General features: G+C 41.1%; 1 protein-coding gene across 5 annotated transcripts in view; it reads left to right on the forward strand.

Annotated features, from left to right (window-relative positions):
* NALCN (sodium leak channel, non-selective) overlaps positions 1 to 24,937 on the forward strand; it is a 378,362-nt gene that overhangs the window by 16,814 nt on the left and 336,611 nt on the right. The window contains exon 1 of one of the 5 annotated variants that reach the window (XM_053305987.1): positions 10,744 to 10,777. The exons of the other annotated variants lie outside the window; for them this stretch is intronic. The gene's annotated coding sequence lies outside the window, so the exon portion shown is untranslated. Of the gene's footprint in view, positions 1 to 10,743; positions 10,778 to 24,937 lie in introns of those variants that run through there. 5 annotated transcript variants of the gene reach the window in all.

Here is a 24,937-nt window from a genome sequence, read left to right on the forward strand (position 1 = left end):
AGATGGACATTGCTATCACTTTCGAATTAATATAGATAAGTTTTCCTTATCAGAGCTATATGTGTACTTGGTGCGTGCGTGTGTGTGTGCGCACGCACGCACACACACACACGCGCACACACACACACACACTTCAAAATTCTGTACCAAGGTTCTTCTGCTCTTAATTCTGCTCTTTAAAAAGCTGGATTTTGAATAACCTCTATAAATCATGCAAATTAAATTTGCAACTGTATTTATTTTCTAGCAAAAGATGACATCTTGCAGTTTGTGGTGGAACTCCCTCTCCACTCTTGCAAGTGGTTCAGTCATAGTCTAGTGTAAAGATTAAAAATCAGGTCTCCTGAATTTAATTCATTCTAGCTTGTGCTTGGGTCATGTTTTCAGTCATTTACAAGAGAGCAATCCTCGTCAACCTCTATTATAAGGTGACTGCAAAAAAAGGTGGCCTTTTTAGTCTGGGTGGGAATGACCATGTCAGCCCTCCCAAAGTATATTTCTGAACTAAAACTTGGAGATGATTTAGTGTGAAATTGCAAAACTTACCCCCCCCCAAAAAAACCCTGTTTTTAATCCCTGAAGCAATGTACAAACTTAAAAACAAATAATAAAAATACTCAAAGAGATTAAAAACAGAGTACAGAATGAACCAGATTTAAAACACACAAACCCACACACACATCAGGTTACTCACACTAGGCCATAGGGTGGTTTTTACCTGCCTCTTGTGAATGGCAATGACAGAGATCAGGTGGACCTCATGGAGAAGGGAGTTCTACATGATGAGTGAGACAGCAAAGAAGGCCCTATCCCCAGTCCCTACCAGCTGTATCTCGATGCACAAAGGAACCTGGAGCAGGACTTCCTCAGGTTACCTCAGCAGGCAGGCAGGCAGGTTCATATGGGGTAAGGTGGTCCTAAAGATATCCCAGGGACAAACGATTTAGGGCTTTCAAGTTCGGAACCTTCAACTGCGCCTGGAATCAAATCAAGAGTCGGTGCGAATCAGTTAAAATTGAAGTAATATTTTATTTATTTATCACATTTATATCCCATTCTTCCTCCAAGGAGACTAGAGCAGTATATATGATTATGTTTATCCTCACAACAGCCCTGTGATGTAGGTTAGGCTTGACAGATAAGTGACTAGCCAGAGTCACCCAGTGGACTGGGATTTGAACTCTGGTCTCCACACCATACTACACTCTCCCACTACACTGGTTCCATATACAGTTTATGCTCCATAATATACTGAGTTCTTGATAGCAGCAGGCAGCAGCATTCTGCACCAGCTTCAGCTGGTACAGAATGTAGGGCACATTGCAGTTAATACATATGTAACTCTGGCCAGGTCTGCCTTATGTCAGATTGTTCAGTGATTACCTTCTAATACAACAAGGAGGACTTAGACACAGTTGACGTGGATGCAAATGTGCATCTGGATTGGGTCCACTGCAACTATGGAGCCCATCAGGACTCTAATTAATTGGCTAGATGTAGATGTGCAACCCCTCTGGAACATGGTTGTTGCTGTATGTGACTAAAGCTGAATTGTACTTTAGGGATCAAGCTGCAGGATAAAAACAGGTTTATCCAATTTTTCAAAAGATGGTTTTAGAATTGTTTTTATAATAGTAATGAAGACATTGACCATTTGGGCTGCTGAGGATCTGTTAGCGCAGTTTTAAAAGTTTTTAAACTTTTAAAAACTTTTTTTTAAAAAAGGTAAAACATTCCCCTGCCCCAAGATCTGTGCCACTCTTCCTGCATTTGCCTCCGTAGCCGTAGACAGTTGGTAATTCACCTACGCCCACATGTCAGCTGAGATTCACAGGGAGGTGTAAAGTTTAAATGGCAACTCTCCCCACGTCTCAGCTGAGATGTGGAGAGGTTTAAAGAAGTGATGCAAGAGGTGAGAGCAGCCTGTGCTTCTCGCGCTGCTTTTTAAAATTTTCCCACGTGCCATCTGAGAAGCGGGGAGAGTGGTTACTTAAGCTGTGTACCAATTTAGTTAGGGGATAGGAAACTGTGAATAACTAAAACTACCTCCCACATTAACTAAACTGGTATATAGGAAGGTGTTCTGCGAATGGTGAAACTGCTGTTCGTGGGCCACCTGTATATGCCATACAACTTTTTTATTTATATGCTTGCAAAAAGGAAGTAAAAGAACAGTTTGAAATTTGTAGGATTTCAGCTTCAAACATTATTCATTTTATTGAATCGTTACCATACATAGTACATTTGAATCTGAGAAAGATCTTCCGCTTTTCTTGGGCATGATGTAATTCTGGAATTATTGATCTGATTATTGGGTGCTAAAATCAGTTGAGAACAATTATTATTATTCGATTTCTAGACCGCCCTTACAGAATAGTTCAGGGTGGTTGACAATAACCGTTAAAATATGATTATATTCAGAGTTTCTTCTAAAACATACACAAAATTATTTTAACCTTTCCCCCAGCATATTGTGGTTTTAAAAGTAGTATATTCAGCTAATTTAAGAGCCAGGAGGATTGTTCATGCAAAATTTGGTATCTGTAGGTCATCAGGAAGTATGATATTCAGAATTTCATATTAAAAATACAAAAAAACAATATAGCATTTTCACCAAGCATATTCCAGTGTAAAATAGTGCATTCAGCTAATTTCAGTGGCAGGATTGTATATGCAAAATTTGGTATCTTTAGGTCATTCGGAAGTATTACTTTATATTGCAGAAACCAACCAACAAATTCTTCAAAATATATAATAGATGAATTATATTATTTTTGTTTGTTGAATGTCTTTTACCAAATTAGGTTATAGCACACACCTTTTTTAAATGAATGAGAGTTGTATTGGTTGAGTTCTTGCTGAAAGGCACTCTTACTGCCACTGTATAATTCTCCTAAAATAAAATACTTGGTCCCATTTAGAATGTATTCTGGGATAGATGTAAAGCTGGCTTCTTGGAAATCATGCTTTGCAAATCAGGAGCCAGAGTTTGATTTACAAACCCTGATTAAGAGAGAGCTTTCTTAGCATGAACTATGGTTAGCACTGATGGTTAAGGTAAACAAGGAAGCAGGGAATCTGTTCCAGAGGTGAGAGGAAGGAACATGGATTCCTGAGGCTGGCTCCCCATTTGCAATTCATCGTTTCCAGGGAGCCAGCATCACACCAGTACTGGATCTAAATCACAGTAAATTCGAGCATTTAAATGTTACTAGTTCATCTGTTGGGTCATTTTTAGATGGTACGAGTCAGCCACAAAAGTACTCTTGATTGGTTCTACTTGTTAGTAGTCCACCCTGACCCCACTTTCCACTTCAGTGTATATATGAAGTTCCAGGATAACATTATATGGAGGCCTGCTGTTCAGTGTCATTAGCATCAAAATGGTAATGTCACTCTGCTTTCATTTGACACAGTCTCCATGGCTGATGAATAAGTGTAGGCTAACCAAATCTAGACAATACTGAAGTAATGCAAGTTAGTAGGACTTGTTACCTGAGTGGAATAGAAATATCTTTTGATTGTATCCACTTTCCTTGGCAAGTGACAGTTTGTATTCCATTGCTCTTGCTTGAATTCTGGGTTGAACTCTGGGTTGCAGCAGTGTACTGAATCACATTTTGTCAACTGTATATGATAAGGCTGAAGTGTTTTTGTAGTTTGATGCAGGCCATCATTCATGCCTTTAACCTCCAGTTAGGCCAGCCCTGCCCTACTTGTTAGGCATCAAGCCAAATGTAAAAAAAATAAAAAATAAAAAATGTAGCCCACCAGCCATGGTCTGTGGCCTACCAGATCACAAAATCCCTGTTATTGCAGTTTCAGGTAGGCAGCAGAAACAAAAAGTGTATTAAGACTCAGACTGGCTGCCATGTATGGCTGCCAGGTTGCATTTGGCTTAGTGTATGGGCAGCCCTGGGCTATACCAAAATAATATATTTGCAAAAGCTACCCTCGGGCTGTCTGGAAGTTCCAACTGATAAAAAATTGGTGATCTGCCTCCTGAAGTGGGGGCAAGAGAACAACAGCATATTACACCGTGCTTCAGCATCTGCACTAGCTTTCCATTGTCTTCCAGGCTGAATTCAGGATGTTTAATTCTTTCCATGTTTCAGTTTTCACCTATAAACATGTGACATATATTTTAATGACTTTTGCACATTCTGTTTTCTTGCGAATTCTGGATTTCATGTGCATGACTTCACTACATCTGAATGTTCTGTGGGAATAAATTGTGAAGTGGGTTAACAGATGCTTCCTCTAATCAAATAGGCATATTTCAGTACAATTAGAGCAGGGCTGCACAAATTTGGCTTTTGCAGATGTTGGACTACAACTCCCATCATCCCTGACTATTGGCAAATGTGGCTGGGAATGGTGGGAGCGTCAAAGTTGTGCAGCCCTGAATTAGGAGGTTACTTCAGAAACTTAAATTTCTTTGCAGAATTGACAGTCTCCCTAGATGTGTTAGCCTGAAAGGAGAATGAGGGGTAGCGTACAATACAGGGGCGTGGCAAGGTTGGAGTGGGCCCAGAGACAAGATTTTAAAATGCCTCCCCTCACTGAAGCTCAGCTCATGAAGTAAAGAAATCTTAAATGAGGCTGAATAGTGGTGACAAAAAGCATAGTAAAATTTATATATATAAAAAACCTATGTGCCACAATAGAACATCACCCTGAATTATTTTTATAAAGCTTTTGTAAATTGAGGATGATTCAAGTCATTTAATGGTACTAGAGAAAGACATGCAGTTCTGGTAGCTCCAGGTCTTAACACTCACATCAATTTCGGAGGATGAATACAACTGAAGGAAGCCCGGGCGGGTGTGCAGCTGGGGGAGTCAGTCATGTGACTTGCCTCTGCCGCCGCCCCCCCCAGGCAGTGGGCCCCCAGACAACTGTCTCCCCTTGCCCTATTATAGTTAAACCCCTAGTACAATTGAATAACATGTAGGTGTTGGGGTCTAATTATTACGCTTTTATAAAGAGGAAAAGTTTGAGAGTGCAGTTCATATAGATTATAAATTGGTGACTGTCTTCCTCATGAATGGTGCGCACACACAGCTGAAAAAGCCTGTGTGAAGCTCTAGAGTCCACACTTCTCAAGTTTGGATGCTCACATGAGTGGGTGGGGTCTGACAATTCACCCTTGCTACAGAAGTGTTCAAGCCAGAAGTAGATCCCTGGAGGTCTGCACAGCCTCCATCTACTTCTGGGTCTCACTGAGTGCTTCTGGGGGAGGGTAAGTCAGAGAAAATTGACTCCCCCACCCCACAAGAGCATCCACACCAAGCACTGAGCATGCACTTTTAATGCACTGTTAATGAGGAGGTCAACTATTGTTCTGTTTCATATTGCAGACTTTTAATATTTGCTTCTTTCGTTTTTTAAATTGTTTATGTTTTGAGGTCTTCGGAGACCCATACACATGGTTTTACATAGCTCGTAAATGCCCATTACAGCGAGTTTCTCAACTTAGTTTATGTTATACCATAGATTATGTTGATGGCTTTCAGACACACATACCTTTCTTAGGAAAGAGTGGTGGTTGCATCTAGAGATGAGATTATTTAGTACAAAAGCAATAGTAATGTTTGGGTTGCGTTCCCAGTGAGCACATCTGACATGTGCATCTTTAATGCTACCTGCTATTTGCTTGTGGAAAACTGCAATCAGGGCTGATATCTGTAAGCAACCCTACCAGTTCCGCTTCATCATTATTCTGCCATTCTGTTACTCCAGGGTTCTTATCCACTTGTTTTCTAGCATAAAAGAATAATTTTGGAAAGTTGATAATGGGTTTTGTGTGTGTTCGTTCTCTGCAACAAAAATATGTATTCATTTTTTTAATTATTTTTGTGCTGGAATGCACTAGCTCTCCAACATTGCAAAAAACAACAAACAAAAAGATGGGGCTTGCTTCCCTGGAAGGAAAGCATTGTCCCCCCCCCCCTTTGTGTTGCCTTTCTTAAGGCAAATTACTGAAATTAAAAAATTCAGAAAAAGAACTGCAGATTCAGATTTGTCAGCATCATGCTGGTAAAAAGTTACACTAATTCAGAACCTTAACATCTAGAGAGAAATTCAGCAAGTGAACATTCCTTGTTAAGAACATTTGTGTGTAAAGGATTCTGTTTTAGATCAATAGGTTAGATAAAATGGCATTCGTTTCTTTCACAATCCTAAATTTCTGCATTAGAATTAGAGCCATTTTCACACTCTCATGCCTTCTTCAGGTAGCCTTAGAACACCACAGAGAACTGATGTCAATGAAGAACATACATACATATCTATACAGACATTATTATTTATACCACTTTTCAATTAAAAAGTTGCAAAGCAGTTTACATAGAAAAATAATAATAAAGTGGGTCCTTGTCCCCCAAAGGCTCATAGTCTAAAAAGAAAAAAAATGAAACAGACACTAGCAACAGCTACTGGATGTATAGTATGCAAGGACTGAATAGGGTCAGTTGCTCTCCCCCTGCTAAACAGAAAGAGAATCATTACTTTAAAAGGTATCCCTTTGCCCAGATAGCAGGGAACTCCTCTCACTCTACTGCCATGACAATCTGTATGTGCACAGAAGGCTCCCAGGATAAACGGACTAATGTCCATTATTACACATATTAATTTAAACTGCCCAGCTTTAATGGCAATATAAAGAAGACACTTGAGGTCAGTTTTGGGGGAAAACACCTAAATGGTAAACCTAAAAAATGGTCCTCTCAAATTCCTTCCAAATGCTGTGGAGCTATAGCCATGACTAGAAGGACAGGAGGTCATGCAGTCCTACTCCTTCACTTTTACATATGCATTCCCCCTTCCTTCTATCTTCAGAGCTAACCCTAATACAGTATTAGTTCTGCATCAGTGTTGGCATTGAGCATGGTTAATTTTAAACCAGCATTTGAAATGAGGGTTAGCAGCTTGTCTACAAATGATAGGGCTGGTTCACACATTCACTTTAACTGCAGTTAACACTAACTGGAATTAAAAATCCTAACTCCAATTCACGTCGCAGACATACAGCAAACTGTGGCCAGCAAAACTCAAGTTTCAGGATGTCCCAGCCAGCTCTGCAGTCCGGCTGTGATCAAAGCTGCACACCATCAGCAAAGTGGCTACGATTGGCCACGATCTCAAAGAGGGCATGTCTTTCACACTCCGCTAGCTTCCTTGGACAGATGACAGCAGATTACCTTTCCTCACTTGCTCCTAGCTATGTGCAATAGAGCAGTCCAGGGCAGGGAGAGAGAACTGTAGCTCTTACTTAAGAGAAAGCCCATTGAACTAAATCATTTACTTCTGAGTAATTCCAGCAAGCCTGCAAACTGGTCTCGAAACTCAGAACATAGGAAGCTGCCATATACTGAGTCAGACCACTGGTCTATCTAACTCAGTATTGTCTTCACAGACTGGCAGCAGCTTCTCCTTCTCAAGTTTGCAGGCAGGAATCATGATGCACATAGACATGTTAAGCCTGAAATTTCAAGATAAGATCTGAAACAGGCTGTCGCTGTGTGAAGGGAGGTGGGGGTGGGTTGTATGACTACCTGGGCCATGAAATAGTAGCTGTTTTTCTAAGTTTTGAGTTTGCAGGCTTGCTAGGATTACTCAGAAGTAAATGATTTGATTCAATGGGTTTCCTCTTAAGTAAGAGTGCATAGGATAGCAGTTGTAGAAATGTGGCTTGCTTTTAGTGTGTGTGCGCGCGTGCACAATGGATATAGAAAGAATGATTTTACTTTACTGTGAAACAAAAGACTGTACAGCACCTTGCAGCAGGATTTAGTAGGTAGTTTGTGTCTCTTTAAAATTCACGGTGCACGTCACTGCTGCCAGACAGGACGGGGAAGAGAGGGAAGGATGTGGGGAGGCGGGGACTGAACCTCTGAGAGGTGATTGCTGTCAGAAGCACTTAACTCCAGTTAAGGATGAGTCTGCCTTCGGGAGTAACGCTTCAGCGGCGAATCCGCAGTTATCAGTGGTGTACATTGAGGAAACCTCAGATCTCATTTGGAGTTTGTCAGGGCAAACTGGAGTTAACTTTTGAGGTGTAACAGGGATTTTGTGCATTTGGTTGTACTACAGTTAAAAGCTCTGGCAGCTTTAACTGCATTTAAAGTGTACATGTGAACCAAGGGATAGTTACAACTAACCTTATATAGCATTAGCATCAGTACAGACATAATGCTGCACCATGAGCCCTATCCATACATTATTTTGTACAAGTGTACAGATGTCTGTACACAGGTACATGTTTTCGTGTGAATGCACCTGCAATCATTTAAAAAGTCAACCTGGGTACAGACCTCTCAACAGCATGGTACAGATAGGATGTATAGTGCTGTACCTGTGTTCAACCAATATGTGAATAACTGTACTTGTGTACACTGTACACTCGTCAGCAATTATATGAGCAAAAGAAGAGCTCCTTAGGGAGGGAAAAATATTTTCTCCCCTTTAGTTTCTAACTGCACTTGCCAATTTCCCTCACTTCATCATCTTCTAAACCCCCTTAATTGGTAGTTATAGCAGTTACTACTTCTCTGAATCATCTAAGAACTCGGGGGCTGTAAAGCTTGGGGTGACCTTTTTTGTTGTGTGTTAATGTCACAAAAATATCATTGTAAACATGCAGGTTCATTTTTTAAATCCAAAATTTGTTTCTGTATGGACTTCTTAGCAGCAGTCTCCTTTAAAAAATGCTTTGTTCAGCATGCTATTAAAACTATAAAAATTCAACCAAATTAAAACAGGAAGAACACTTTACAGAAAATCCAGCAGTTCTACATTTAAAACAAATTAATAACACCCTAAAACATTAACAAATCCAAAAAATATATTAACAAGGAAACAAATTCTTGAATGAAAAAGTCTTGACACAAACAGAAAAAATGAGGGGAACAAGAGAACCAATCTCCTTTCCAGGATGTACACATGTAGGGATCTTTGGAAGCAAGAAGTGTTTGATACTTAACTTCTACATTTGCTCCCATATATACATCCCATAAATAGTTCCGACACTAGCAAAATGGTAGTTTTCAACTGCCATTTAATATTCCTGCTGCTCCATAAACTTTTGAAGCTACCTCAATAAAACACCTAAATCTCTGCTTCATAGGACTGTAGATTTGGAAGGAACCTAAGAGGTTTTGGAGATCAGCACTGAGCCAGACTGATTATTAATAACATGAAGCACAGCAAGCAATTTAAGCATATTTAACAGTTTAAGCTCTATTCTTATACATAGGTACAGAGAGTTAAATCAAGATGCTGTTAGCTTAATAAAGTAAAGGTAAAATGTGCCGTCAAGTCGATTTTGCCTCCTGGTGCCCACAGAGCCCTGTGGTTTACTTTGGTAGAATACAGGAGGGGTTTACCATTGCCATCTCCTGCACAGTATGAGATGATGCCTTCAGCATCTTCCTATATCACTGCTGCCTGATACAGTACCAGTGGGGATTCGAACCGGCAACCTTCTGCTTGTTAGTCTAGCATTTCCCCACTGTGCCATTTAAGGTGGTCAGTTAGCTTAATAGATTGGGTTTATTTTTGGGAAATTGGAAATCATTTGGCAAACAAGTGAGAATATTGTATTGGCTTGTTCTCAAGATCAACAGTTGGGTACGAGGAGCGGCTCAGAGGCACGTATTATCAAATTCTTCTTAAACATTGCTGTTGTTGGGGAAGAATGGCAGTTCAGTCCCCAAATAGTAGAGCAAAACCAGTTTGGTGACAAAGCAGCAAAGCAAGAGGTCTTGAGACAGTTCTTTAGGATTGAAGAACTACAAGGATTTATTTAAAGAAAAGGTTACAAACAAATGTGAAAAAGCCTGCAGCTTAATTTCAGCTGTAGCTCATGGCTGAAGAGAGAGACCAAAACAGCCAGCCATCTTTGAAGAGACAAAACAGAGACTAAAAGAGACTAAGTGAAAAATACTGATTTAGCATTGCCATGCATAATAGAGAAGCAGACATCAGTGCTTGGATTTTTAAAAAGCCATAACTTTATTTAATCAGTAATATAGCAGGCATGGTGGAAACACAATAATTTTATTGTTGCTTACTTGCTTCAGTTCTGGCTGTTAAGCAGCTGAAGTAAAGGCAGAATATCAACATGTGCTGCTTCCACCCTCATATGCTCGGCAAAGTTGTACCTGTTGAATGTTTGCCTGCCATGCAACTGTTAAAAGTTTTGGGTCCTCTGGCTCTTACAGGGAACTCAGCAACCCTTCCCCCAAACCCTACAAGAGCACTGAGGCCTGAAGCAAAATGAAGCAGCCAGAGCTAAGAAATGTAACCTGTGTGATTGAGCCTGTTCTCCCCAGAGACATGAGTTAAACCATTTAATGGTAATTGTTAACCTTTCAAGACTTTTCTCATTCTCTGGGAGGGGAAAGATTTCACCAGCCAGCTCTGGCAGAAGCCCTTCACAGCTGTGAAGAACTCCATGTTCTTACTTTTTAAAAATACAGAACATTTACCAGTAAAGAAAAGAAATATTGCACTCTCCCCATGACATGGGTCCATGATATCTTAAGAGATTGGGCTTGTGAGAAGAAAAGAAAAACGCTTCCAGCAAATGCTGGAGAAATCTAATGACTTCTGAGGGCTGGATTGACCTTTCCTGAACTCTATTTAATTCCAGACTGAGTGCCTCCATTTTGCACAGATGATGATCACATTTCACAAAAGATGGAACACCAACACAATAAAAATGGCCCGATTCTAAAAAGGTGCCCGCTTCCAGGCGCTCCTGATTGGTGGTCAGGTAAATCAATCATAGTTACCCTTTCCTTAGTGGCTCCTGGAGGACTAGCCCACCTTTGTTCAACAAACACAAAGCTGATTACTGCCTAAGAGGTTTTTAATATTAAATGGGGGCGGGGGGAGTGTTTCTTATGTTAATATTGTCCATCAAGGGCACAGTGCCTGGAGCCTACCATAACCACACAAACTGCAGGTCCTAGAGTAGTAGAGTTTTGAGAGACGAAGAAGATGAATATCTTACTGAATTCAAAATGATGCCTGCAACTTAGGTGAGTAGCATGGCAGCTGCAGGTGGAGATCTTTAGTGAGACTGCTGCTGTGCCCACTTTGCCCCTACACAGGAGCCACCCCTGGTGGTTTGTATTCGTCTCCCTTCTATAAAAATAGATGTGTGGGAGGGATTGAGCTGATATTCTATCTTGAGCCCTAAAATTATGCCTTGAACACGGGCACAGTACTGAATGTCATTCCAGTATCTCAGTGTTCAGCAGAGTGATCATATTACAAATTAAATATTGAATGTATGACTTAAAGCAAAGGCCTCACTGCACTTGGCTAATTAGTCACTCTTAATTACTTCCTTTGAAACAGTTGGCCTTCTGCTGGGGAAGGTGGTATTGTGTGTTTTCAAATAGACAAAGTGTCTGTTCCTGCATGCATTTATTTCTGTCAATTATCTGGTGAATTTACATCCTCTGTGAAGAAATAAGCCCTTGGTTATGTCTAATTCACAAGCGTTTTGTTGTTGTTGATTTCTGCAATACGCTCCTTTTATTCTGGAGTGGTGGTTTCAGGATGATCTTACGCTCTACTCAAATTTTACATTTTCCCTGCATGTGCCAGCAGATACTTCACAGTTGGTGTCTGTAGCAAAGTGAGAGGTAGCCAGAAGAAAATACAGAAAAAGATAATGTCTTGGGTTATTTCCAAGGAGGACTGTGAGGTAATAATAGCTCCGTAGGAGCTGCCGTCTCAACCTTTATTATGTTTCTTACAAAAACATTTTAGATTTTAAAAGTTTCGAGCTTTTAACTCTGAATGCCTGATGTTTGTATGCAATCCTTAGTCCATCACACAGCTATAATTTTACACAGCTGGCAGAAGCAACCCCACACTCTGCACAGAGGAAAACATGAACATTGGGCTTGCAGAACTAGACTGATTAAATGGGAAGGGAAGGGGTGTGCACAACTCCTCTTTGCCATAATGGCTTGTTAGGGTGTCTATACCCATGCTGTGGTGTTGGGGGAGCTCTGTCTTATCAGGACTTTTCCAAACATGAGCAAGAATTGAACTCTTAAGTTTCTAGGAGTTATTTCCTTTTTTGGTCAATCTGCATGCAGTTGAATGGGGATAGAAATGGGAGGATCTGGGTGGGGGAGAAAAACAGCATGTGTATTTGGTGAGGACCCTGTACACGTATCCCACGCCTCCAGTGGATGCCTAAGCATCACTTGGCAAATGCTGATCTATGGGAAGCTGGATTAGGCTTGGCACATTCAGCTGACTCCTTTTCCCAAAATGATAGTTGGCAACTCAACTTGGCTCAGATGCTTGACACTCCCAACTGAGTCTATTTTCTGAATGCATATTTCTCTCTCTCTTTTTCTCATTTGCTCCTTTCGGATTTGTTGCACTGTTTAAAAGTAGACTTTTCATTAGCCCCATTTCCACAGCTGCTGCCTCATCCACTTTCCTTTTCTGCTTCTGAGCTGGTAACTGGGGAAGGCCAGGTGGCATCCCTCAGGAGGCCAGATTTTGCCTGGAGGGTACCAATTGCTGAATCCTGTACTAGGTGTTTGATAGAAATTTCAATTGAACTTTCATTTCAAAAAGGCCATCAACGTTTGTAGACTTCTTTTGATACTAATAAGCAAATAGATACAATGACAGGGTTGAGCCAAAGACTCTGTGGAATTACTGCAGAACCAGCAGAAAATAATGGAAACTTAAAATAGAATGGAATATTGTGGTGAGTAGTTAAGCTTTCGAGGGGAAACGTGTCCTCGACTCTCTTCATTTGCCATTCCTCATGGGAAGACTTTTCAGCTTAACCATCTGCTAAATGTGAGTTCTTTTAGAATAAGAACATACTTTCCCACCCACTGGCTTACTTGTTTAAAAATGCCTACAAGTCAGTTCACCTGCAGTGCTTAATTTCTTCTTCTACTTCCAGCTTTTAGGTAAATGTTAATGAGTATGAGAAGTCATATATACAAATAGCTCAACAGAAATGAGGATTAGTCAAATCTTGATTTCCAGTACAGAATATACTATGAAACAGATGGTGATTTGTTTGCAGCCATATTAAAAATGTATAAAAGTATAGTATATGCTTGAATATCCTGTATTTTATTTGCAATACTGATTCCAGTGGAGGAATCATTTATAAGAATGCTTGATGTGTTGGTCCCAAAATAAGACAGATTGAATTCAAAGTAGTTGTGATGTTGTCAAATGATATCACTTATTAAATCAACTGGGAGCCCTTTTCGTGGAAGGAAGATCTGAAGACCCAGATCAGAATTCTCTGCAGCTTGGGAACTTCTTATCTTGTCCTCACCCCTATATAGGGTGTAATTTAGTGTAATTGGAACAATTTTGGATCTGAGTTGGCTTTGTTTAGTGACTACTCTCCCCCCCCCCCATCTTTGTGGAGAATTTTTTCTTGATATTATTTCTCCTTATGGAGAAAAAACAAGTTGTTCTAGTAAGAACTAATCAGCCTACTTTCCTTTCTCTGTCTCTATGACTGGACTAAATTTGGTTCAAATTGAGGTCCACAAGTTGGATCTCTTGCACCTCAAATGTTCATGCGTCCGCCATCTTGGATTGGGGTGGATGGTGTAAGACATAGTAGGGGTCATTTTTATATTAGATAAGTTAGCCTAAGTGCTTGACATTAGTTCAGGCCCATGGTCAAGTCTGGCTTGCCTGGTAGTAGGTGGGCAGAAGGTGCTTCCCAGTTCCTCCTACGCTTTGCCCAAATTAGATGTACCTTTTCTAGCTGAATGAACACACACCTCATCGTACTGAGAGTGTATTTTTCCACTTTAACTCCTCTCACCTTAAAGCCTCCACCTCTATTTTGTTCAGTCTCAAAGAATCAACCTGCTCTGTGCAGGCCAACTTTGCCAATTTTGTGAAAGGTTCTTACTCATTTTCACTGAAAAACAGGGTTAGACACGGAATGCGCTCACCACAAGCGTTTCGCTTGAGAGGTCGCTACGCCCAAACCTGCAATCTTTGAGGTTTCGCTTGTGTGCATTCTACTCCTAGCCAATAAAGTTATATGTCAAAGTGAATAGCAAATTAAGATATAGGTCACCAATGGTCAAGACCCCTTTGACCAATCATTAAAAAAAAATCGATGTGTGGGTGACCTGTCAAAAGACAGAAAAACCACACCTGGAGGGAGGTAGAAAAAAGGAAGGAAGCGGAATCAATCAATCAATTGAGCAGCACCTAACATCAGGCAAAAAGAGGAAGAACAAGGCAAGGTTTTGGTGGGGTAAGGAGGAGGGGTAAGGTGGATTTGTAATTGACAGCAAAAGGAAGAGGCTTCATTACAAACTACACTATTGAGGTGTCCCTGTGTGTCACTCACTGCAACTGTAGTAAATTTGCTTCAGATCGGTTAGGCAATTCACAAGTTAGCCCACTTTGCCTCAAAAGTTTAAGTGTCCACCATATTGAATCTGTGTGGATGACATCATCATAAACCATGCCATTCAGGTATCCCTGTGTGTCACCCACTGCAACTGTACCTAATTTGGTTTAAATTGGTTAGACAGTCCACAAATTAGCCTGCCTGCGCCTCAAATGTTCATGTGGCCGCCATCCTGAATTTAATGACATCATCACACACCACACCATTTGGACATCCCTATGTGTCCCTACAGCTGTAGCAAATTCGATTAAAATCGGCTAGGTTGTTCACAAGTTAGCTGACTTGCGCCTCAAAAGTTTAAGCATCCGCCATCTTGGATTGGGGTGGATGGCATCATCACAAACTACACCGTTGAGGTGTCCCTACAATTATACTCAATTTGGTTCATATTGGTCCAGGTGTTGCGAAGTTTATAGGGGGACACATGAAATGCTGGGTGATCTCACAAGCCTACTAGAAAGTAGGCTAAAAATTGTTGGAATAACTTCCAGCTACAAATGTTTAAGAAATTACACATTGATGTTCTGTCATGTACTCATCATGCACAATTATTTATTCATTTGAATAAATTCAGTGCTTAATTAGTTTAAAACATTTGTGCCCCACTTCTGCTTCAGTTGAAGTTGGAGGAAGAAACATCTATAAAACAAATGGCATTCCTGTTGAACACTAATGTGTTCATACATATGTGTTTATATATCTCTAATGTGATATCTGTAAAATGTTATGACTTTAAAGAGTCATAAAGACCCATCTCTTCAACCTGGCTTTTAATAATAATTGATTGGTTTTAATGATTTTAAATGAGATTTATGTTCATATTTTAAATGGTTTTATTTATGACTTAGAACCACTTAGAGCTGTTTGTGGCTGAGCGTTATATAAATAAAATAAATAAAAATAAAGATCGACCACATAACAGAATTAGATGGGCCACTTTGCTTGGGGCAGGCATAGCATTTAATTATGGCTAGCACTAACCATGATTTGTTGCTTTAACCTAAAATAATTTAAGGCTGTTCTGACGAGCAGCCAAACCCAGGCGAGGGCAGCCCAGCCTGGGTTAGACTGTTTGTGTGCAACACCAAGACCTAACACCACTTTGAAGCCCAGTCTTTAGCTGAGGTTAAGGGCACACGCATGCCCTTAACCCCAGTACCAGGATCATGTGTGTGATCCTGGTGCAGTGTTCACAGCCCAAGCATACACAGAGATGGCGCCTAGAGTGCTCATCTCACAGAGATATCCGCCAATGTACCATGCTCATGGCTCGGTGCATTGAGGGATATCTGGAGGCCCGGAAATGAGTTATAGGAACATAGGAAGCTGCCATATACTGAGTCAGACCATTGGTCCATCTAGCTCAGTATTGTCTACCCAGACTGGCAGCAGCTTCTCCAAGGTTGCAGGCAGCAATCTCTCTCAGCCCTATCTTGGAGAAGCCAGGGAGGGAACTTGAAACCTTCTGCTCTTCCCAGAGCCAGGGAGGGAACTTGAAACCTTCTGCTCTTCCCAGAAACCTTCTGCTCTTCCCTTCTGCTCTTCCCCCTTACAGTGTTCACACTTCTAGTTCTAGGGAATCTCTTACAGTGTTCACACTTCTAGTCTCCCATTCATATGCAACCAGGGCAGACCCTGCTTAGCTAAGGGGATAAGTCATGCTTGTGACCACAAGACCAGCTCTCTACTGGCCTTGAACAATCCATGCTGCACAGAGCAAAGGAACTGGCGGGAAGGTAGGTGAAACTTTGTCTCCCCACCACCACCACAGCAGGGATTGTGCGAATGGCCTCATTATGTTTTTAATTTGAAACATTCAGTGAAACCATAGCTTAACATGTTGAATTAAGTCCTACCCCCAGGATGTGTGTGTTAGAAAGTCATGAGTGATTCCTGTAAGCAGGGAACCTGAAGTGGTGGAGAAACTTAACCATGGTTTGCTTGGTGCAGATCTAAATTTGGATTAAATATACACCTGGCTTCCAATCAAACTTTTCGCTCAGCTCTGATACCAGCTCAGCAATGGGGGCAAATTTCAGTGAACTCCCCTTCCTAAGGAAGCGTTCTGTGCCACCTGAAAATATGTCTCTGAAGGTCACATAGCTCTGTTTGGCTGGCACAGAGGGCACCCAGGGCAAGGGAAAGTCATTGAAATCCGCCCCACCACAAACACACACTAGTGGTTGTGCAGCATTAGTCTGAAACATTTCAGAAGGTTTGGTGCGACATATGCTTCTCCCATTGCACTGGTGCCTCATTAGTCAGAATGTCAGCCATTGCCTCTTCCTCCATAGATGCATTTGTCCTGCCTGTGTTCTTGGCATCAGTAGGTGCTGTGCAGACTTGACTCATCCCCTCCCCCCCACCCCCGATTACAGAAAGGTTTTGTTTTACCATCTGCTTAACATGGGGCCATATATTTGCACCTAGTTTTTCTGGTATTTGCTTTAATCAAACTTTATATCATCCATTTCTGAAGACCAAAAAAATTGTTAAAACTCCTATGTAGAATTTTCTAATTAGTTTTCTGTGGAGGTTCCCCCCTTCATGTTCTAACCTGGAATTTTTGCGTCCTGGCAATCCTTTGTATTCAAGCTGCAGGGGAATTTTGTATTATTCCTGTCAAATGCTTGAATGGTAATTTCAGAACCTCTTGTGTCTTTCTCCATGGAACTGACTGACAGCCTCTTACTGTGATGTCTTCCATAGCAAATATGATTGATAACCTTAGTCAAATTATATGCTTAGCCTACAGATCTTAATTTCCTGCCCCCCTTCTCACTTTCTTATTATTTCAGCTCTGCCTTCTCCCCTTCCTTTTGTTTTTCCCCTTGTTTTGCTAATCCTACATCTCCACAGTGTCTTATACACTAGAATGTTCTTGCTGATTACTGGGGTTATATTGGCATGGGATTTTGTGCTCGTAGGTGTGAAATGACTGGATTTTACACAGTGGGGCCATTTGCAAGTTCTGGGTGTACTCCACAAACTACTGAGAAAAATCAAAGACATTTGAGTTGTGCTGTGTGCCTATTATTTAGCTCATATTGTTCCTTTATGAACTCTGGAAAATAAAAGATTTGTTAGCTTTTATTATTGGTTTGCTGCCTAGTTTAGTGCAGAGACTAAAGCCTTTTTGATTCCTCATCCTTTGAGGTAAGAGACCTTTAAAATGTGCTTTTAATGTGTGTTTCCTTTAAAAAGAAAAACAGTAGCCAAGGCCAGGATTTTGGTGTTTTGCTTTATATTATATTGCATAGAATGACATGTGTTTTGTATTATATAGTGTTAGAACAACACATCTCTGGGGATGGTTATAAATAGTTACACATTTATGCAGTTCACTCTCCCATTTACAAAATGGCTTCTTGGGAGTTTCTTCAGTGCTTTCCAACCACTGATGGTGTGTAATTTTATATGGAAGGTTATCGGGAAGCTTGCCAGAATAACTAAGTGGCTTTATTTGCTGGAGAGTTAGGGTCTTCAAACCAGGGCTAGGAAAACCATAACAGGCAAGCAAGGAGCAGAACTGGGAAGGGATTCAGGACAAATAACGGAATAAAGGGGAAAAGGGTTGGCGAAGAATGGGAACAGGTCAGAGGAAAGAGAAACGGAGGAGAAAAGACTTGTGTTCTCAGGAGCTTAGAGCACAGTCTAAAAGCTCTCAGCATGAACTGTAGGCCAGCCTGTTGGAAGCCTTTTCCCGCTTCCTCTAGTGAGAAGCTGGGGCCAGTGATAAGTTGGGAACAAATTACTTCCACATGTAGCTGGCTAAAGAACAAAACTGAGAAGTGATTTGTAGCAAAGGCCAGCCTCCTCAGGAGGCTGGCATTGCTGAGAAATAGCCCCTCTGCTGCACATGTTGTTTTGAACCTGTGCCCTTATATTGGGAAGTGTGTGCTCTGCTGCTAAATTATGGTCCTTCCAAGATAGTGGTTCCATAAAATCATTTGTTCATCAGCTGTTTTGTTGCATTGTTATGTGATACTTAAAACAAAATTGTAGCCTACACTTGAGCCTTTGGAATGAGGAGGGATATACATGCATGTTTGTTTTTAACTACTCTGCAGTTATAGGAGACCATGGCTGACATCCAGACTAGTGAAGTGCTGGTGCAGCTCATGGTGTGCTGATGCTATTGGGCGGGGGCAGGGTGATTTTTGTCTATCTTTCCTTCCCTCTGAAGCCAAATGGGCCCAGGGACATATTTTCGGGAGACACCATTGGCTTTTGAGGGAATGGGAGATAGATGATAATAACCCTTCCCCTTTAGGCCCAGTACTTCATTAATTCCGATGTTGACCAATGCCTCTTGTGATAGATTTTTAATAGTCATTAAGAGCAGAAGTACATGTTCTAGGAGACACAGGGTTGCCCCTGAAAGTGTCATTCTGTTGTTGAATTCTTCCTCTCTATATCATGTAGGAGTACTTATCTCATGCTGTGATGTTGTATATTTCCCTACTCTGACTCCATACCACTGGCATGGGGAAATGCTGCAAAACAGCATGATATCACAATAACGGGGTATGTGTGGCAGATATTACTGGGTGAGGAGATGCCATTTTCAGCAGCAGCCTTATTACTCTTTTAACATGTATTTCCTTTCTAAATCTGATGGATTCTGTCTGTGGTGCTATTGATTTACCATGTAGTCATAGAGATAGTTTGTACTATTGTCATTATGGATCCCTTTAATAGCTACAGTACATGCTTCAGAAGTTCTATCAGGAGTTGAAAACATGAGTTTGTACCATCAGTACTACAAGTGGTCACACAAGCCTTTTGACGACAAAGTCTAGTGTGCATTTAAATAGAACTATGATTCATATATTTGCCGCAAACAGTGTACTGAAGCACTGAAATAAATATCCTAATGAAACATCTATGCTTCTAGGGACTGCAGGGGTGCAACAGGCACCCCATGCAATTCCCCCAGTCTCTCTGCCCTGTTGTGCAAGAGCTATTAGAGTTCCAAGTGTTCCCTGAGCTCCGGAAGGGCTCCTGTCACACCCCTGCTGTTTTTTGAAGTGCATACGCTTTGTTAGGATATCAGCCAGTGAAAGTAATGCATCCATGGTGCCAGACTATCACAGCCTGATCAAAACAATGACCCATTAAAAAATTTAGCACACTTGGAAGAAGAAAGTTTTTAGTTTTACATTGGAAACTGTTATCTGGATAGTCATGGAGCCTATTTTAGAAAGTTCCACCATTGCTCTGAACATCTATAGATCTTATTTCTCAAGTGGACGGCAGCCAGGTAGGTGACTCCCCTTTCCTCTCCTCACATTTCTAAATATATCTTCTAAATATATCTGTATTAATGCTGTATTTTTAAATGGATGAAGTTTTTAATGCCAGCTATCTGCAGATGAGTCCAAGGCACCAGCATATTCTAACGCTTGGATGTGCTCATTTGAGCTGATTTGCTGTATCCTTGTCATATTTAAAGATTTATTTTTTATTTTAGTAGTGTCCTGGCAGCCTAGCCCTAAACATATTATTACAAAAGCAAATCAATCTAAATTGTGGCTGACAGGATAAGAAAAATTGCTCAAAGTAATCCCATTGCAATGCCTAACTTGTTTCAGTTTAAAAGGGACTGCTCTGAGTAATTTTCACCATAATGTCAGGCAGTATAACTTGCTGTGATGCTTATGACCAAACTACACATGGTAATGATAGTTCCCACTTCCCCCTTTTAAAAGGAAAGATCATTATTAGAGTGGGTGATTGAGAGCAGAAAAGCAACAGAGGGCAAGAGGGCTTAACCCTTTCACTGCTCATTGTTTCTCTGTTCCAGCACACACACTAAAACCCTTTAGGGATGGGTGCTTCTCTGGGGTGCAGTTTGAAATGGGGAAGTGGTGGGCAGGGTAAGGGCTAAGCAGCACCTCACTGCTCCACCATTTCTTGTTTCTGAACTCCACTTTGTCCTCCACTTTATATTTTTTTTTAATGGTCTATTGAGCTACTGTTGGATGCATTTCTATAATTTTGCCCTTTGGCTTGTGAGAGTAAGGGTGTGCACGGACCACTTGCAGTGGTCTGGTCCCAATTTAGACCAAACCACCACTTCATGAACCAGTTCGGTCAGACCAACCAGCTTGACTGGTCAAACCAATGAACCAGCTTGACACGGTTTGTGATTGAACTACACGAACAGGTCTGATTCGCAGCAGACTGGTTTGATCATGAACCGGTTCTGCATATCCCTATCTTAGAGGAGCTGAGCCTGGAGACAGAAGACAGCTCTTTCAGAGAGCTGATGTTGGCTTCAAAGAAGATGGCTGCTCATTGTATGTACACTCACTTTTGCATCTGGTAAACAGGTTTTTGTATTGTTATAAATACCTTATCCCGTGGTGATAGTAGGACAAAATAAATATCTTTACCGTGGTAAGTGAAGCCTCTCTGAGACCATCTTTCAGTTCTCTTAAAAACAATTGCCTACTTCCAGCTTGACTTTGATTCTTCTGTCCAGATCGTCCAGGATGCTTTTAGTGTTTTTTGGAATGCTACAGATGAAAAAAAGTGTACTCTACAATTGTCAAGACATATCCACTGGTAATTATAACAGCATACAGGTGCTGTCATGCTAATGGATCAGAATTGAATTATTTAAACCCAACGGCGCAGCGGAGAAGTAACTTGCTCAGGGAGCAAGAGGTTGCTGGTTCAAATCCCTGCTGGTATGTTTCCCAGACTATGGGAAACAGACTATGGGAAACACCTATGGGAAACAGACTATGGGAAACACCTGTATCAGTCAGCAGCGATATAGGAAGATGCTGAAAGGCATCATCTCATAATGCGCTGGAGATGGCAATGGTAAACCCCTCCTGTATTCTACCAAAGAAAACCACATGGCTCTGTGGTCGCCAGGAGTCGACACCGACTCGACGGCACAACTTTACTTTAACTGAGCAAAGAGGCACCTTTTAAAATTAGTGATTTTCTTATGTTTAGCAGGGGGAGAGCAACAGTCTCTATCCAACCCCAGCACAGCATCCCTCCAGTGGCTGCTGGTGGTATCTACCTTGTGTTTCTTTTTAGATTGTTAACCCTCTGGGGACAGAAAACCATTTCCCCCCCAATCACTTTGGCAACTTATGTTGAAAAGTGGTATATAGATAGTAGCAGTAGCAAATCAAGATTATTTAAATATTCTAAATTGCCAAGAAAAGCTGTTTTAAATCAAGTTTTATATTTTGTATATGTGTGTATTTTGTTATCAAGATTGTCTAGGAATTTGGTGCTGTAACAATTAAAACCAGGGGTGTGACATTTAGCCAGTCAAAATGGTTTGATTGATTTAAAAGATTCTGTTGATTAATGGAGTGGCAAATGTTTCAAAATATTGGCTGATATCCGACTAACATCCTGCTTGTGGAAGGATGTTGCACTAATGCAAAGCTATTGTACTAGCTACTTGTGCTGAGTCTGGAGTTTGCCTTCCAGACTATTATTCTGTCACCACAACCATCTTGCACTTGTGCAATAGTTGGTCAACCTGTGGCGTGCCAAGTTTAAAATGAAATGTTTGCTCAAGAGTGCTATAGCACAAAACAATTCCCCAAATCCCTGGGTTAGGAACATAGGAAACATAGGAAACTGCCATATACTGAGACAGACCATTGGTCTATCTAGCTCAGTATTGTCTTCACAGATTGGCAGCGGCTTCTCCAAGGTTGCAGGCAGGAATCTCTCTCAGCCCTACCTTGGAGATGCCAGGGAGGAAACTTGAAACCTTCTACTCTTCCCAGAGCGGCTTCATCCCCTGAGGGGAATATCTTACAGTGCTCACACTTCTAGTCTCCCATTCATCTGCAACCAGGGCAGACCCTGCTTAGCTAAGGGGACAAGTCATGCTTGCTACCACAAGACCAGCTCTCATCTCCCAACTTCTTGGGTTATAGCACAACTTCTTGTGCTAGGATAACTTTGCTTGTTACACAAATACTTTGTCAGTCAGGATGTCAGTCACTGTTAATTATTTAGATCCATGGGTGTCAGACACCTTTTTAGAAGAGGAATTTCTCTCAACACAGAAAGGAATGCCTCTTTGGTGATGGGACTTTCTGTGACACATTTGCATCAACTGAGAATAAATGCTTTTTTCTCCAGAACTATTGTTTTATTCATATGCAAATATATGCAGGTTTAATAAATGAATAAAGGTAAATGTAAAGTTGTGCCGTTGAGTTGTTGTCGACTTCTGGCGACCAGAGAGCCCTGTGGTTGTCTTTGGTAGAATACAGGAGGGGTTTACCATTGCCATCTCCTGCGCAGTATGAGATTATGCCTTTCAGCATCTTCCTATATTGCTGCTGCCCGATATAGGTACTTCCCATAGTCTGGAAAACATACCATCAGGGATTTGAACTGGTGACCCTTGCTCCTTAGTTAAGTTACTTCCCCACTGCGCCTTTAGGTAGCATCATCAATGAATAGATTAATTGAATTGAATTAATATGATTAATCAACAAACAGCACAATCCGATGCATGTCTACTCAGACCTACTGTAAGTCCCATTGAGCTCAGTGGGGTAAGCTACCAGGTAAGTATGCTTAGGACTGCAGCCTAAACATTTCTTTAATTGAATAGCAGTTTTAATTTAAGCATACTGGGTTGCAACAAACTTAGTCGTTTTTCCTACCTGAAGCATCATTCAAAATGGTTGACTATGCTCTCCACATGCATCTTATACTACACGTATCTCCTTAGGGAAATTAATGGATTTCTGTGAGGTGCTTTGTATACATGCGAATGCGCTAAAGCAAATCACGTGTTTGAAAACAAAGCCTATAGTCCAGCACATTGAACACTGTACTGGGTTGTGACCCAATTCCGCAGAACGTTCCAGAAACAAGGATGGTTTGGGCAAAACAGTCCCCCCCTTGAGATGGAAAACAAATGTCCATACTATATCGGCTGATATTGTAGCAAATTATGAACATTGCTGACTAATAAATATAAAATGGAAATATTCATCATATTTGTAATGCTTGACCTCAGAAGTTTGTCCCAGTTTTTCTTTTTCATAGAAAAGAAAATGTTAATTTAAAGTCCGACATAATACACAGTGTTCTTTCTGCCTTATAATGAAATGTGTGTGCAGTTGCACAAGAGTGCTTTTGTGCAAGTGCACACACACTTCTTTACAAGGCAGATGGAATGTTGAGAAGTATGTCAGCCACTGTGTTAAATTATCACAAATATTTTAAGAGGTAAGTACAGAATGCAAAATGTTAGTTTTAAATTCAGATTTCATTTTAAACCCAAGTTTGTTTTTTTAAAAAGAGACAATATAATTGACAGTTTTAAAAAAACCTAACTTACAATTTAAAAAACCTGATCCTTAAAAAAAAAAAATCTAACACAGCACCCATTTTAAAAAATTCTCTCTGGTGTAGATGTACAATGGAATGATAATGTGACAGTGTGATGCAGTGGAGTTAGAAAGCTGAGGCTTTTTACATGTGAGGCAGGCATTCTCAATTCTAGAAGTGCTGATGATTGCTTCAAAGTTGGTCAGTTAAGATTCCTGCCAAAAGAATATGTTCGTAAACTGCCACTTAGAATCTGTGCTATACAACTGTGATAAATGCTTCTAGACTTAGGGGCGGAAAAGTATGACTCAGGGCATGAATCATCTAGAATTCTCTGAAGGACATATGACAATAGATAATTAGACTTTAGATCAAAACAAATTGTATTTAACCAATGATTACAAGGTTATACTGAGTAAAATATAGTGGCTTGCATCCAGACTAAGGCTGTGTTAGCACAAACTTGTTGCTCTAGCACAAGGCTGTTGCGCAAGCTAGTTGCACTAGGTTGGGACCAGGCTAGTTTTGAACTAGCAGAACAGGGCATGCTTGCAAAACAAGGCATTAAAACCTGCAGAAGTAGATGTCTGCATCGTGTTTCATCTGCTCTCCTTGTGCAAATGAAGCCTAGCAGAGGGGAGGAAGAGTCCACCTGCTTCTCATCCAGTGCTGCCCGGTGTGAGAGACCAAGTGTGTGCTGGTGGCTGCTGCTGCTGTTGCTGCCTGACTGCTTCTGCTTCCCTGCTCTCTCTGAGTAACATCTGTGGGGAGAGTGTGTGCAGGATTGGGGCCATGGGTGGGTGACTTGGCAGTTCCTGGGGTCACCTGCCCAGTCCTGGGCCTTTATAGGAATGCTGCCTGTGGCAGCCGGGTTGCCCCTTTGGGGGAGCCACTTCGGGGGATAATGAGGGTGAGGGCCAGGTGTTTGGCTCAGGATCCCTCATGGTGTGTAAAGGAAGGTATTTTAATTTGGTTAAAATCGTAAAATAAATTTTTTAGAAGTAACGTTGATAGGTCAGCAGGCCGTTGCAGGGCAAGGGAGATCAGAAACTTAATTGCTGTTTCCCCTTCTGGCTGTCCTGCCCAACTCCTTGACCTTGGAAAGCAATGCCAACCACCCACAGAGCCTCATCTTTCTCCTTTTGTAAAGCCATG

The sequence above is a fragment of the Hemicordylus capensis genome, chromosome 3, assembly GCF_027244095.1.
Source record: "Hemicordylus capensis ecotype Gifberg chromosome 3, rHemCap1.1.pri, whole genome shotgun sequence".
Lineage (NCBI taxonomy): Eukaryota > Metazoa > Chordata > Lepidosauria > Squamata > Cordylidae > Hemicordylus > Hemicordylus capensis.